This window comes from Cetorhinus maximus, chromosome 10, assembly GCF_964194155.1.
Source record: "Cetorhinus maximus chromosome 10, sCetMax3.hap1.1, whole genome shotgun sequence".
NCBI classification, from domain to species: domain Eukaryota; kingdom Metazoa; phylum Chordata; class Chondrichthyes; order Lamniformes; family Cetorhinidae; genus Cetorhinus; species Cetorhinus maximus.
In genome coordinates this window covers 128,265,524-128,278,661 of record NC_135888.1, presented here as the reverse complement: position 1 = coordinate 128,278,661, position 13,138 = coordinate 128,265,524, and the positions used below count along the sequence as shown (strand labels likewise).

At 50.9% G+C, this 13,138-nt stretch overlaps 1 protein-coding gene and 1 pseudogene across 2 annotated transcripts in view; both read left to right on the top strand.

The window, feature by feature from the left end:
- Positions 1–1,584, top strand: part of LOC144685308 (15-hydroxyprostaglandin dehydrogenase [NAD(+)]-like) — a 28,442-nt pseudogene extending 26,858 nt beyond the window's left edge. Inside the window, exon 9 of the transcript XR_013577706.1 lies at positions 939–1,584. The product of XR_013577706.1 is annotated as a 15-hydroxyprostaglandin dehydrogenase [NAD(+)]-like (transcript). The remainder of the gene's footprint in view (positions 1–938) is intronic.
- LOC144686007 (15-hydroxyprostaglandin dehydrogenase [NAD(+)]-like) overlaps positions 1–13,138 on the top strand; it is a 121,827-nt gene that overhangs the window by 67,823 nt on the left and 40,866 nt on the right. The window lies entirely within an intron of this gene.

The following is a 13,138-nucleotide window of genomic DNA, read 5'->3' as shown; positions in this document are numbered from 1 at the left end:
CTCTCGCCCGCCTCGCCTCTCGCCCGCCTCTCCTCTCGCCCGCCTCTCCTCTCCCTGAAATGTGTGGGGCTTGAGATTAATTCCAGACCCTCCAACTTAACTAGGAACGCTCTCCCTGAGCCAACGATCACAAATTAGACGTTTATCAACTGACGCACATTTTTCTAGTGGTTAGAAAATTTTTCTGCCTGAGTGTTGACATTTTCTGTTAAATGATAAATATTAGCAATGACCAGAGAGGCAGATGAGGAGAGTTTGTTTTTTTATGTGGCGAGTTTTTGCGATTTAGAATACGCTGCCTGAAAGGGTGATGGAAGCAGAATCAACAGCAATTTTCGGAAGGGAATTGGGTAAATCTCTTTGAGGAGGAAAAGCTTTGCAGAGCTATGTGGAAACAACAATAACCTCAATTTATATAGCATCTTTACTGTAGTAAAACATCCCAAAGTGCTTAAGGAGATATTAGGGGAGCTGATCTAAAGTTTGGCCTAAGAGGTTGGTTCTGAGGAATATTTGAAAGGAGGAGAGAGAAGTCCAGTGGACTGGGACTAATTGGATAGCTCCTTCAAAGAGTCGGCACGGGCACAAGGGGCTGAATGGCCTCCTTCTGTGCTGAAAGATTCTGCAATTCCAGAACTTATTCCAAGCTATTTGGAATAATTCCTATTTGGAATTCTCCACCCCTGGGGGCTGCGGAGGCTCAGTCATTGAGTATATTCAAAGCAGAGGTCGATAGATTTCTAGATACCAATGACATTAAGGGATACGGGGATAGTGTGGGAAGATGGTGTTGAGTTGGAAGATCAGCCATGATCTAGTTAAATGGCAGGGCTGAATGGCCTACACCTGGTCTTATGTTCCTAACCTGTGATTTAATGAACTACAAAAATACTCTTGTTTCTCTCAAACGGAAGAAACCTCTTTCTTTTTTTTTGCAGCCCATCGCTGGTCGCTGAGGGATTCTTGCAACTTGTTACCGATGAGTCGAAGAACGGCCACATTATGACAGTAACAAGTAATGGAATTGACTACCAGAGATACCCCCAGAGCCACCTGTGGCCCAGAATATCTGCAGCCTCCCGACACCCAGGGCCTCAACCCTGGAAGCCCTGACACCAAGAGCCGCAACATAGGGAGGTTCAACACCGGGAGTGCCAAGCAATTACTTTGTTTTCTAAAATGGGAACAACACACAGCAAGGGGCTTCTTAGTTAGTTATTGGGTGGAGAATGAGAAATTACAGCACAGAGGGTTGCTGTTTGGCCCACGGCACATCACAGCACTCATGCTCCCCAGAGGGCTGGTGCTTGGGATGAGCTGCCAGTGTCGTCAGTGGCTCTCATTGTCACCAATATTCATATCTTTGGGCAGTCAGTCTCTTTCCATTTCAGGCTTCAGCAGCATCCTATCCATTGCATGCCTGACCTGGGTCCTGCTGTATATAAACGTTCAAACACCTTCTGTCTCATGATGCTGTTTATTCCTATTGTTTAATGTATCAGCTCTTTATACTTCATCCCTCAAGTGTTGTTTTCTGCCGCTCCCTTTTGTTGTGATCCTGAATAAACGTTTGCTTATTTTTCAGTTCTGACCAAGGCTTAGGCTTTAGTGTGGAAGCAAAATACTGCAGATGCTGGAAATATGACATAAGAACAGAAAATGCTGGAAAAGCTCAGCGGGTCTGACAGTATCTGTGGAGAGAGAAACAGAGTCAATGTTTCGAGTCCGTGTGACTCTTCTTCAGAGCACAGGTTAAGCTTTAATTATTGGCCGCAAAAATTGGCTCCGTGGAGCTGGTAGTTTTGGACCTGCAGGTGCCGGTTTGGTAGAAAAATGGCATCTGCGTCACTTCTAGCATGGCACATGCCTGATGCCACCTTGGTAAGGATGTTAGCATGTGCTTTACGTGTGCGTGGTGGAAACATGGAGAATCAGCAGACCATGACGTCAGTTAGTGTCCAACGCTGTTTAGATACCTGACCTGCTACTATCACCCTCGCTGCTTTAGTCAATGCTCTTTCTTAAAACAGGAACTGCTCAGCATGCATTCAGCAGCAAGATGGACTCCCACCCCCTCCACCATCCCTCCACCATCTCTATTTAAATAGATCATCATCAACTTGCAGATCAGTTGCTTGTAACTTTCTATTGGTTCTTATTGTGGAAGTACTGAGGGCAGAATGGTCCCAGATTTGCACTATGTGAGGTGGCAGGCATGAAAAAAAGACACGTTACCCACCGGCCGCAATGGCGGGTTTTCACGTCATATCGTCCCCGTCCCACTTCATAAATTAGGCAGCGATGGGAAACACGTCAGATCGCTGGTGGCAGGTCTCCAATTGGCCTGCCACACCATTACCTCGCCGCTTCCTCACGTCGGGCCCCATATTTAAAGTGCAGCCCCGTGCACACTTCTCAACGCTTGCAGCCTAGGACTGCTCCGGTGAAGACTTGGCCCTGAAAGCCAAGAAGAGTGCACCCTCCCTCCCCAATTCAGTGACATACCCCTGGGAGTACCTTTGATGATGGACCCTGAAGGCAGCACCATTGAAGATTGTATTAATCAACCACACCCTCCACTAGCGCAGTGACACCCACCTGTAGAGCAGTCTCAGGATCGCAATCTGGTGAGCACACCACGCAATCTGTTGCACAGCAGGCGGAGGTAGGGCCATCCTTGGACGCCGATGCTTGGAGGACTGCTGGAGGCAAGGAATCAGCTGAGTCTGAGTCAGATCATGAGCCCTGGACTCAGTGCTCAATTGGTTATTGGAGCTGCAAAGACAATCACAGAAACACCAGGAAGGGATGTCTGGTGCACTCCACAGATTGCAAGGGATGATGGAGGAGTCAGTCTGCCTTCAGTACGAAGTGATAGTGCCGGTATGCCAACGCACCAAGGTCAACACTGGCAGGATGGCAGCTGCCATGGTGATCTTGGTCCATGTCATATGTCCTGCACTGCTGCGCGGGCTGAACTCCATTGTTGGCCTCCAACAGTGTCAGTGTGAGAGGGGTGCGGGGCAGCTCAATCTCACTCCAGCTTCCCCTTCTCCTCAAGGAGTGAGCCAGGGGCCCTTGTGCACCCATAGCAAGGAGGACCAGCAGCTCGACACCACAGGCCCATCCGCCCAAGTGACTATAGGAATGTCCGGCCGATTCAAATCCCCTCTTCCTGTGACCCCCACAGCTCCAGCTCCACAGGCCGAGGAGGGTGCAGCTGGCCCACAGCAGGACATCCAAAGCAGGCCGGAGCCCTCCAGGTCTCGGCCCTCCAGAGGACACATGCCGAAGTCATCACAGTCAGTAGGCTGCCTCCACCTCTGCTGTGGATGTTGAGGGAGCTCCAAGATGTAGCGGCAGGGTTAGGAAGGTTAAGAAAATGTAGCTGCACAGCGTGGGCACAGGTGTTAATCACTTGTATTAAATATTCACTGTTGTAAATAACCTCCCAAGAATGTCTCCTTGCCAATGGCTCCTTGTTATGATGAGCAGTGTTCATGTCACTCTGATGTGAAACCTTGGTTCCTGCACAAGATAAAGGTGGGCATCTCAGTCCAGGGCCTCTTCCCTTTCAGTGCGTAATCTTCAGGCCAAAATGATGGCCCGGCTTCACACTCACTGGATACAATAGTGATGCCTGCACCTCAATGGTGCTTGTCATTGCTGCCAGAACTTTGTGGGTAGGTGTCACAGAATTATGTCATTCTCTCTGTGTGCTCTCAGCACCTTCAAGGTGAGGCTGGCCCCCCATCTCTTCAGTGTCTGTGTCCAGTGATGCTGTGCTCCAGAAGGGATCAAGTGCTGAAGGCTGACAATGAATGAGGTGCATTTAAAGTTTCATGGCTGCGTCTCCATGATATGATGCTGATCACAGAGCGCAATTGAGCTGCCCTCAGCCAGACAGGAGTCAGACATTCACAGAGGCTGTGTGAAGATCTATGAAGTGTCCTCACTGCATATAGTCATCATCCTCCTGGAATCTTGTGACTACTGGGGCCTCCATTGTGTTTCCACGACATGAGCCTGAGCACGGAGGGTATGTGCACTGCCATCAGCCACACAGGAGTCAAATGTTCACAGATGCAAGGTGAGGATGTCAGGACTGTCCTCACTGCATCTTGTCATCATCCTCCATGAATCTTGTGGCTATGAGGGCCTTCTGATCGTGCCTGCCTCGTCTGGCCAGTGCAATGGCCTCATCACCGGCATCCTTGCCTTTGAGGACCTCATCACCATCATCCCCTTCGATGTCCTGCTCAATGGAGGAGATGTGCAGCTCTTCCATCTCCTCCTCAGTCAGGTCCTCCCCCATTGCGGCGTCAGGTTATGTAGTGCGCAACAAGCTACGAGGATGCGCGTCACCCTCAGTGGACTGTAGTGTAGTGCTCCACTGGACCTGTCGAGGCACCAGAACCTCATTTTCAAGATTTCTATTGTCTGCTGCACTGAAGTCCGGGTTGCAGCATGAGTCTCGTTATACCTTCGCTCTCCTGCAGTTTGAGGCCGCTGCATGGGTGTAACTAGCCACGTCCACTGTAGGTAGCCCTTTTCCCTGAGGAACACACTCTGCAGTCTCTGTGGACCCTGGAAGGTGTCAGGGATCTGAGACTTGCTGAGGATGTAAGAGTTGTGGATGCTCCCTGGGAATCATGTGCAGACCTGTAGGATGCATTTGTAGTGGTCGCGCACCAGCTGAACATTCAGCGAGTGGAAGCCCTTGCGGTTGACGTAGTTGACTGCTTTTTGCCACGGAGATCTAAGCGCCACATGAGTGTAGTCGATAGCACCCTGCACCTGTGGAAAACCTGAGATATGTGCAAATCCCAGCTCTTGTTTCCTAGCTTTCCGGATCCCGGGTGAAATGCACAAAATTCTGTGCCTTCGTGAGAATGGCGCCCGTGACCTCCTTGATACACTTGTGCACGTATGCTTGCAAGATCCTACACAGGTCACCTGTGGATCCCTGGAAGAAGCCAATGGCGTAAAAATTGAGTGCTGCGCTCACTTTCGTGGCCTCTGGCAGTGGACGCCCTCTATATCTCCGTGGCGCCAACTCCTACAGCAGGTGGCATATGACCAGTTCTCTAGACATGCGCAATCTTTGGTGACACAGGTTCTTAGTTATCTGCAGGAATGACCCTGGGTCTGGCGAAGCACCGACGAGTGATGCCTCTCTGTGGATCTTCAGCTTCGTGTGCAGCAGGCCCCTTCATCTCGAGGGAGGTGTCCTCCCTTTGCCAAGACAGGCACCTCTGCTGCTCACCTCTTCTTCTTCTCAGCTTCCTATAAGCCAAGAGGAATATGGCTAAACCACCAGGCTCCATGATCCTGATGTTCTCCTCCTGCAGTATCAAAGAGACGTGTGGGTTAGCATATGTGTCCCAAGAACCTCTCTTGGTTAAGTCAGAAGGCTCCTTCATGCGTTCAGGAGAGTGCTGGCCATCCAACATAGTGTGCCTCATGGCTGTCCAAAACCCCACCCACCTCCGCCCCACTCTACTTGACCGACTGGCAGCAGCTTCAGCCACTGGGCTGCAAGCTGTGCTCTCAGAACTGGTGTAGGCATTTCCCTAACCTGCACTGCAAGGCTGCACTTTTAGCATGAATCATGAGGGATGCTGGCCCAAATCTTAATAAAGACATTGCAAGGGGCTGTGAGCGCCTCCACCAGTGACTGCGCCATGGCCACCTTTCGCAAGGGGATTGTACAACTTGCCCAGTCGGCTGGTTGTTCTGCTGGCCCCTAAAACGCACATTAATTTGCAGTCTGCGCTTGAGGGGTGAAAAGTTCTGAAGCGTTTGGTGGCACGTTTGTGCCTTTGCATTGCTTGAGTAGGCAGGAAAGCTTCAGAGGCCCGACTCCAAGTGTGTCAATGCAGCTGCTGCTGAACGGTCTCAGCCTCAGAAGAATGCTGACTTTTGACAAGCTTTTCCAAGTGCGTGGCCGTTTCCCTCACTCCAACCTCCCTGCAACCCTAGGCATGTGCTTGTGTACTCCCTTCCGTCCGTGCTGCCTTGCTTCCCCCACCCGGCCTCACTCGCTCTGGAGCCCTTGTCCCGGCACCACACTGAAATCCAACTGGGACAAAGTGACTATCCTGTGCCTCCCCCAAGTGCGCGGTGCCTCTTCCTCGATGTCCTACAGGTGATGCATGCGAGAGCTGCCTGAGGTCGAGTTCCCCTCGAAGTTCAGTCTCCGCCAGGTGCCCCCCTTTCAAGGGCAGTCGCAAAGCGCGCTGTTCTCAAGTCACGCCAACGTGGGTGATAGATTTTACGTGTGGGGAGATGATTCCTGCGAGCAGGGCTTATAATGAGATGCTAACGTGTTAAAATTAGGTTCCCAACATGTGGCGGTGAGAAACGCGGCCTGCCATTGACGGGTGGAGCGGATGATTGCAAACTGGTTTCACGGCGGTGCGAAACAGATTTTTGGCCCTCTCGCCATATTGTCCGCTCACGCCCGCCATGACGCCCGACACCAGCAGGACCGGATGGTTCCACCATGAGTGTTTGTAACAGTTGGTAAAGCGGCAATATGGGAAATCCTCTGCTGCAAGGGCTGTAAGCAAACAACTTGCTCACGGCCATGGGTTCTACTGTCACTGTCCCCTTTGGGCTGCAGCATCAGGAAGAGATGGGGCAGAGGTGGCAAAGAAGACAAGCTGTTTGCAGGGGGAGCAGGAGGAGTGGGAGATGGGCTTGCAGCCAAGAGTCCTTATCCACCTCTGGTCTTCAGTGGGCACTTCTACCTCCACCTAAACCGGAAGCAGTCTGGTCAGTGGCCACAATTCACTAAGGATGTGGTCACAGAACTGTGGGAACCAGACTTGCACCCTCAGAGCAGGGTAAGCGTGGTGCAGTCACTGGCTATGAAGGTGACTGTGGCCTTGATTGTTTTTCACAAGCCTGAACCGGCAATGTAGCTAACATCTCACAGTTCACCATTCAACGCGCATCCACGAGGTTACAGATGTGCCAGGAGGTCTGACTTTATTGTCTTCTCTCTAAATAGAGAGGCCAAAAGAAACATGTGCATGGCTTTGCCAGGATAACTGGCTTCCCCATCATGCAGGGTGACATCGACTACACATAGATGGCTGTTAGGGCGCTGCGTCTTAATGGTGAGAGGTACTGAAACTACAATGGTTACCATTCACTCTGTATGCACTGGTGTGTGACCATACCCAATGCATCATGCTGGCAAATGCCCGCTATTCTAGCAGCAGTATGATGCATTCATCATGCACCAGTTCATTCAGCCACCAGAGGGCAGCTGCTTTGCAACAAAGACTATCCACTCCACCAGGCTGATGACTCCCCACTGCAAACCAACCACATGTGGTCAACACTCATACAGTGAGAGCCATGTTGTCACATGGAATAACATCAAGCAGACGATTGAGTTGCTGAAGCAACTAGAGGGACCCTGCAGTACCTTAACACGAGAGGGTCCCTGCAGTACCTAATGGAGAGGGCTTCCCAACTTGCCCCGGTTTTACACGGCCCTCATTACCTCCCAGTCTCAGACACCCCTCACTTCCTCCAGTTTCAGATGGGCCTCACTCCTTCATCAGTATCAGATGCTCCTCAGCCTCTCTCCTGATACGCAAACATAAAAGAGGGGAATCCAGGACTGAGGCCCACTAGCCCTCATTAAAATATATCATAATTCATAGCTGGTGGACTGATTCTCTTATTCATATTCACACCTCTTCTAGACCTTCATATGTTTCTTCACCTGTCCCTTTACCACCCCTCCTGCTTTATCCTAACATCCCTTTGTCACTATAAGCTCTCCTGCTTTTCACCCAATCACATGCCTTCGCTTATTTCTTCTCCTTTCGACTTGTGTAAAGCCTGTTAACATCTCCGACTTTCCTAGTTCCTGACAAAAGTTCAGTGACCTGGAATCATGTGGGGAATTCTAACCTGGAGGAGCTCATGGGTTTGAAAGTAAGTGGAGGATTAAATGCGAGTGTGTCCAGAAGCAGGTTCTAACCCTCTGACTTCTGCCCTTCCCTCCAAAGTGTTCGGCTGCATGCACATGACATTCCTGGGAAAGGCGCAGGGCCTATTAACATATGTTAATCGTAAGTAATTGGAGCATGTGTAGGCCATGCAACTCCTCAATAAGATCACAGCTGACTATTAACATCAACTCCCCTTTCTCATCCTATCCCCATATCCCTGATTGCCTTAGTGCCCAAAAATCTATCAGTCATAGTCTTGAATATACTTAATGACCGAGCATCCATCCACAGCCCTCTAGGGTTGAAAATTTCTCCCAGTGACCAACCCTTTAACCTGAGATCTCTAGTTCGAGACTCTCCAGCTCGGGAAACAACCTCTCAGCACCTCCCCTGTCAAACCCTCTTCAGAATTTTATAGGTTTCAATGAGATTAGCTCTCATTCTTCTAAATGCATAGAATATCGGCCTATTCTACTAGATCTCTTCATGTAACAGCGTTCTCATTGCCAGAAACCAATCTAATAAACCTTGGTTGCACCCTCTCCGAGTAAGTACATTCTTCCTTAAATAACGAGACCTGCTCGGCATCCATCTGTCTTGGGAGAGGATGGACTGTGCCCGGGGTGTATATCACCAAAACTCTACACAATACTCCAAATGTAGTCTCACGAATAGGCTGCACTTATTTGTGCAACAACATTAGGCGTTGCACTTCCTGCACATATGAAGATACAGTCTCAGTTACAGAAAATGACATACACTCTGTCACAATGACAGGAAATTGTGCTTAAGTGATATCAATCGATAATTCCACCAGCTAACCAAAAACATACCGAACTGTTTAAAAAGGAACTTTTTTTTTGAAGAAAAAAAAAGCACTGACTAAAGATGGCTGTCACAAATCACCTGATATCTAGAAATGTAAGTTGACCACTAAGTTACTATATGGTTACACGGCAGACACGCCCTGACATGATTGCTCATGGAATAATTACACCTGGGGGCGTCAAAGCCCACTTCAAAAAGAACCATCAAGCCAACGGGGAACTGTTAGCCAGCCAAGATATACAACCAACAGACACTCAAACCCCCTGTGGAGGATGAAAGAACCCCAACTCCTGTTGGTTTCTACCATCTCGAAATGTGTCAAAAGTTTCTGAGATGAAACATCGAAATGTGATAACTTTTTCTACAACAATGACTATAGTAGACATGGTCATCGAATACAGCATACAGGACTTTAAGAACTGGGTTTGTCAAGCAGAGTCAGAGAAACCTGGAGAAGTTGCTAATGGAGCAGTAAGGAATCCTGTTCTCTTGCTTAAGTTAAGCAAAGCCCCATCTCTTAACAGTCTAAAAATAATTCACAGAGGTAGTGTATTTTCATTGGAAAGAACCTCAGGAGCAACTCTTTGATTTCTGGAAAAGACGGCTTACTGATTCAAAAAGAAAATTGTCTCCAGCGAGTGCAACTACACGGACTTCAGTTCAACTCTGGGATTCGAAAGGAACCAGCTAATTTAAAACGGCCACAACGTTTAACAATCTACACCTCCAAGACAAGCAAAAGGATTTCGAACCATATATTCTTTTAGCTTTTATTTGGACTCCTAACTTTTCTTACTTCTCATACCTGTGGGGGTGTGACATCATGTCTTTCTTCTCGGGTATAGTGGATAATAAACTTGTTCTTTCTTTGACTCAAGAAAACCTCATTGGTTGGTTCATTGGCTCCTTATTGTTCACTGCAGAGAATCCAAAAAAATATACATTTGGATTTGAAAAAGGCATCCACGGGGAAAATAAATGTAAAAACTTTTGTCGTGACCGACCGAGGAGGCTGAATAGAGGGGGTGAGTTGTGCATGTGTCGGCAGCTGCGGTGCTGGTCAACCATTCCTGATGCCTTTCAGGTTGGTGGCCGGAAGTTACAGCGATATAACTACAGAAGGACTTCCTTACCTTTTTACTGTAACTCTCTCGCAATGAAAGACAATGGGCGGAATTTTGGAACCTGCTGGTGGAAAATATGGCGGGACCCACTCCTTCACGACGGTGTGGAGGCAGGTCGCCATCTCCCGCTCAGCCAGCCGACGGCGGGCCGCATTTCCCACCATCGGTCAGCAGGGGAGCTAATTGTAATACATCAGCATATAATTAAAAGGCCATCCCGCCAGGCTCTCGGAACCCTGCCGTATCGTCCGTCCATGTCGGCGTGCTTTCCCGCCGACGTGTTTCACAACAGCGCGCAGGTGGCATATGCACTTGGTGGCCTTCACTTTGGGGGAATCGAGGTGAGGGAGCAGCAGCGTTCTCCACGGCTTGCCTGCGGTTTACAGGCCTCAGGGGCGCCTGAGGGAAACTGACGCCTGGCCTCGGAGGTGACTGCTGATGTGTGAGGGTGTCCGGGGGCAAGTGCTGGCCAGCCTTGGAGGTGAAAGCTGAGGGGGGGGGGTGGGGGGGCAAGTGCTGCCCTGGCGCTGCATCCCGCGCACAGGTGGGGGGCAGGGTAAGCGAGGGAAGTGGCCACGCATTAGGGACACCTGTATAAACTGACCATGCCTCTGCAACTGGGACAGGTCAGGCGCAGCCACAGTGATGTGATTGGGGTCAGGCTCCTAGCCTTCCCACCCATGCAAGCAAAGCGGAGGCACCAACGGCCCACCAAGCGCTCCACACCTTACCCACCCTCATACCCCCCACACCTCTGGCACAGACTTCGAGTCCGCCACCACTATTGGATGGCAGAGCAGTTGGGCTGCACATGTTGTACAATCTCCTCGTCAACACTGGCCATGTAGCAGTCACTGCTGGAAGCGCTCACAGCCCCTTGCAATCTCAGCATCCTGGTTTGGACCAGTGTCCCCCATGTCGCAGGTTGACAGGACAGCCATGCAGCGCACTCATCTCTGGCCATCCAAGGGGTGACCAGCACTCTCCGGGAAGCATTAAGGGTTAGTCACACAGGGCCAGGAAAGGTGCTAAGTACAGCCACGATAACCAAGTCTCTCTCTCTTTTTCATGCTGTAGGAGGACCACATCAGGATCATGGATCCTGGTGACTTAGCTGTATGCCTGATGGCCTACATAGACTGTAGAAGTTGGAGGAGAGAGTGACTGAGACACCTGGCCGTGCAAAGGCAGGAGCAGCAACCTCACGAAGAAGGGGCAGCAGGGGCTCCCGCACATGCTGTCCAGGAGCGACAGCGAGCTGTGGCTGGTCGGCGCCTAGTGACACCCAGGATCTATAGACACCGCCTGCCATTCCTGCAGAGACTGAGAGCCAGTGTCACCGACGACTGTGCATGTCTAGGGGCCTGGTGGCTCACATCTGCCACTTACTTGGGGGACTTGGTGCCAAGTGGAGATGGAAGGCATCCACTGCCAGTGGCTGTGAAAGTGACTGCGATGCTCAATTTCTATGCCAGTGGCTCCTCTCAGGGCTCTACAGGTGACCTCTGTGGGATTTCACAATCCGCCACCCACAAAGGCATCCATGAGGTCACGGATGCCATCTCCATGGTACACAACTTTGTGCATTTCGCCCGGGACAGGGACAGCCAGGATGCAAGGGCCATTGAATTCGCCCTGATCTCGGAATTCCCACAGATGCAGGATGTAATTGACTGCCCTCATGTGGCGCTCAGGTCTCCATCGCTACACTCAGTGGACTTCATCAACTGCAAGGGCTTCCACTCACTGAACGTGCAGCTGGTATGTGACCACCAGAAACGCATCCTGCAGGTGTGGGCACAGTTTCCAGGGAGTGTGCATGATGCCTACATCCTGAGTCACTCGCAGGTCCCTGCAGACTTCCAGGGTCCATAGAAGCTGCAGAGTTGGCTCCTTGGGGACAAGGGCTACCCGCAGAGGCCATGGCCGATGACACCTGTGCGGCGGCCTCAGACTGCAGCAGGGAGACGCTATAATGAGGCTCCTGCAGCAGCTCGCAACTTGGTGGAGTAGACCATCGGGATGCTGAAGGCACGGCTCCAGTGCCTGGACCGGTCTGATGGAGACCTGCAATACAGTCCACAGAGGGTATCATGCATCATCGTCATCTGCTGTGTCCTTTACAACCTGGTAATCCAATTGGGTGTGTAGCTGGCTGAGGAGGAGATGGAGAACCTGCATGTCTCCTCCGATGAGGAGGACGCTGATGGGGATGAGGGTGAGGGGGTCCTCGGTGGTGACGACAACGAGGATGAGGCTCTCGCACTGGCTAGATGAGGCAGGCGCACTTGAGAGGCCCTGATAGCTGCCAGATTTATGGAGGATGATGACGACATGCAGTGAGGTGTCCATGTAGATCCTCACATCACAGTTGTGAACGTTCGACTCCAGTCTGGCTTATTGCAGTGTCAATACCATCTGAGAGAATGCTCCCGTCATGGAGATGCAGTGGAGGCTCTAATAGTCGCTCGATGATGACAACGTGCAGTGAGGACACTCCATAGATCTTCACGTAGACTCTGAGAATGTCTGACTCCTGTCTGGCCGAGGGCAGCTTGCTTGTGCTCCATGATCAGGGCCATCTCAGAGTCGCACCCATGAAACTTTAGATGCATCTGATGCTGTGTCCGCGTTCAGCATCTCAGCCCTTCAGGAGCTGGTGCACAGCATCACTGGTCGCAGATGCTGGTGTGATGGGGGCCAGCCCCACCTTAAAAGTGCTGAGAGCACACAGAGAGAATGAGGGAACTCTGTGGCGCCTGCCCACTACATTCTGGCAGCAATGACCAGCACTGCCGAGGTGCAGGCATCAGTAATGTTTCCAGGGAGTGTGAGGCTGGACCATCACTGTGGTCTGAAGGCCACACAGGGCACAGGGAAGAGGCCCTGGACTGAGACACCTGCATTTTATCTTGTGCACAAAGGTTTCACATCTGAGTGATAAGAACACTGCTCATCAGAACAAGGAGCCATAGGCAGGGAGACATCTTTGGGAGTTTATTGACAATAGTGAACATTATGTACAAGTGATTAACACCCGCGCCCAGGCTGTGTAACTAATTCTCCTTAACTCTCCTAACCCTGCCACTACGTCTTGGTGGCCCCCAAGACATCCACAGCGGAGGTAGAGGCAACCTGCTGACTGTGCCATCCTCAAAGGGCTGAGACTTGGAGGGCTCTGGCCTGCTTTCGGGGTCCCACTGTGTGGCAGTG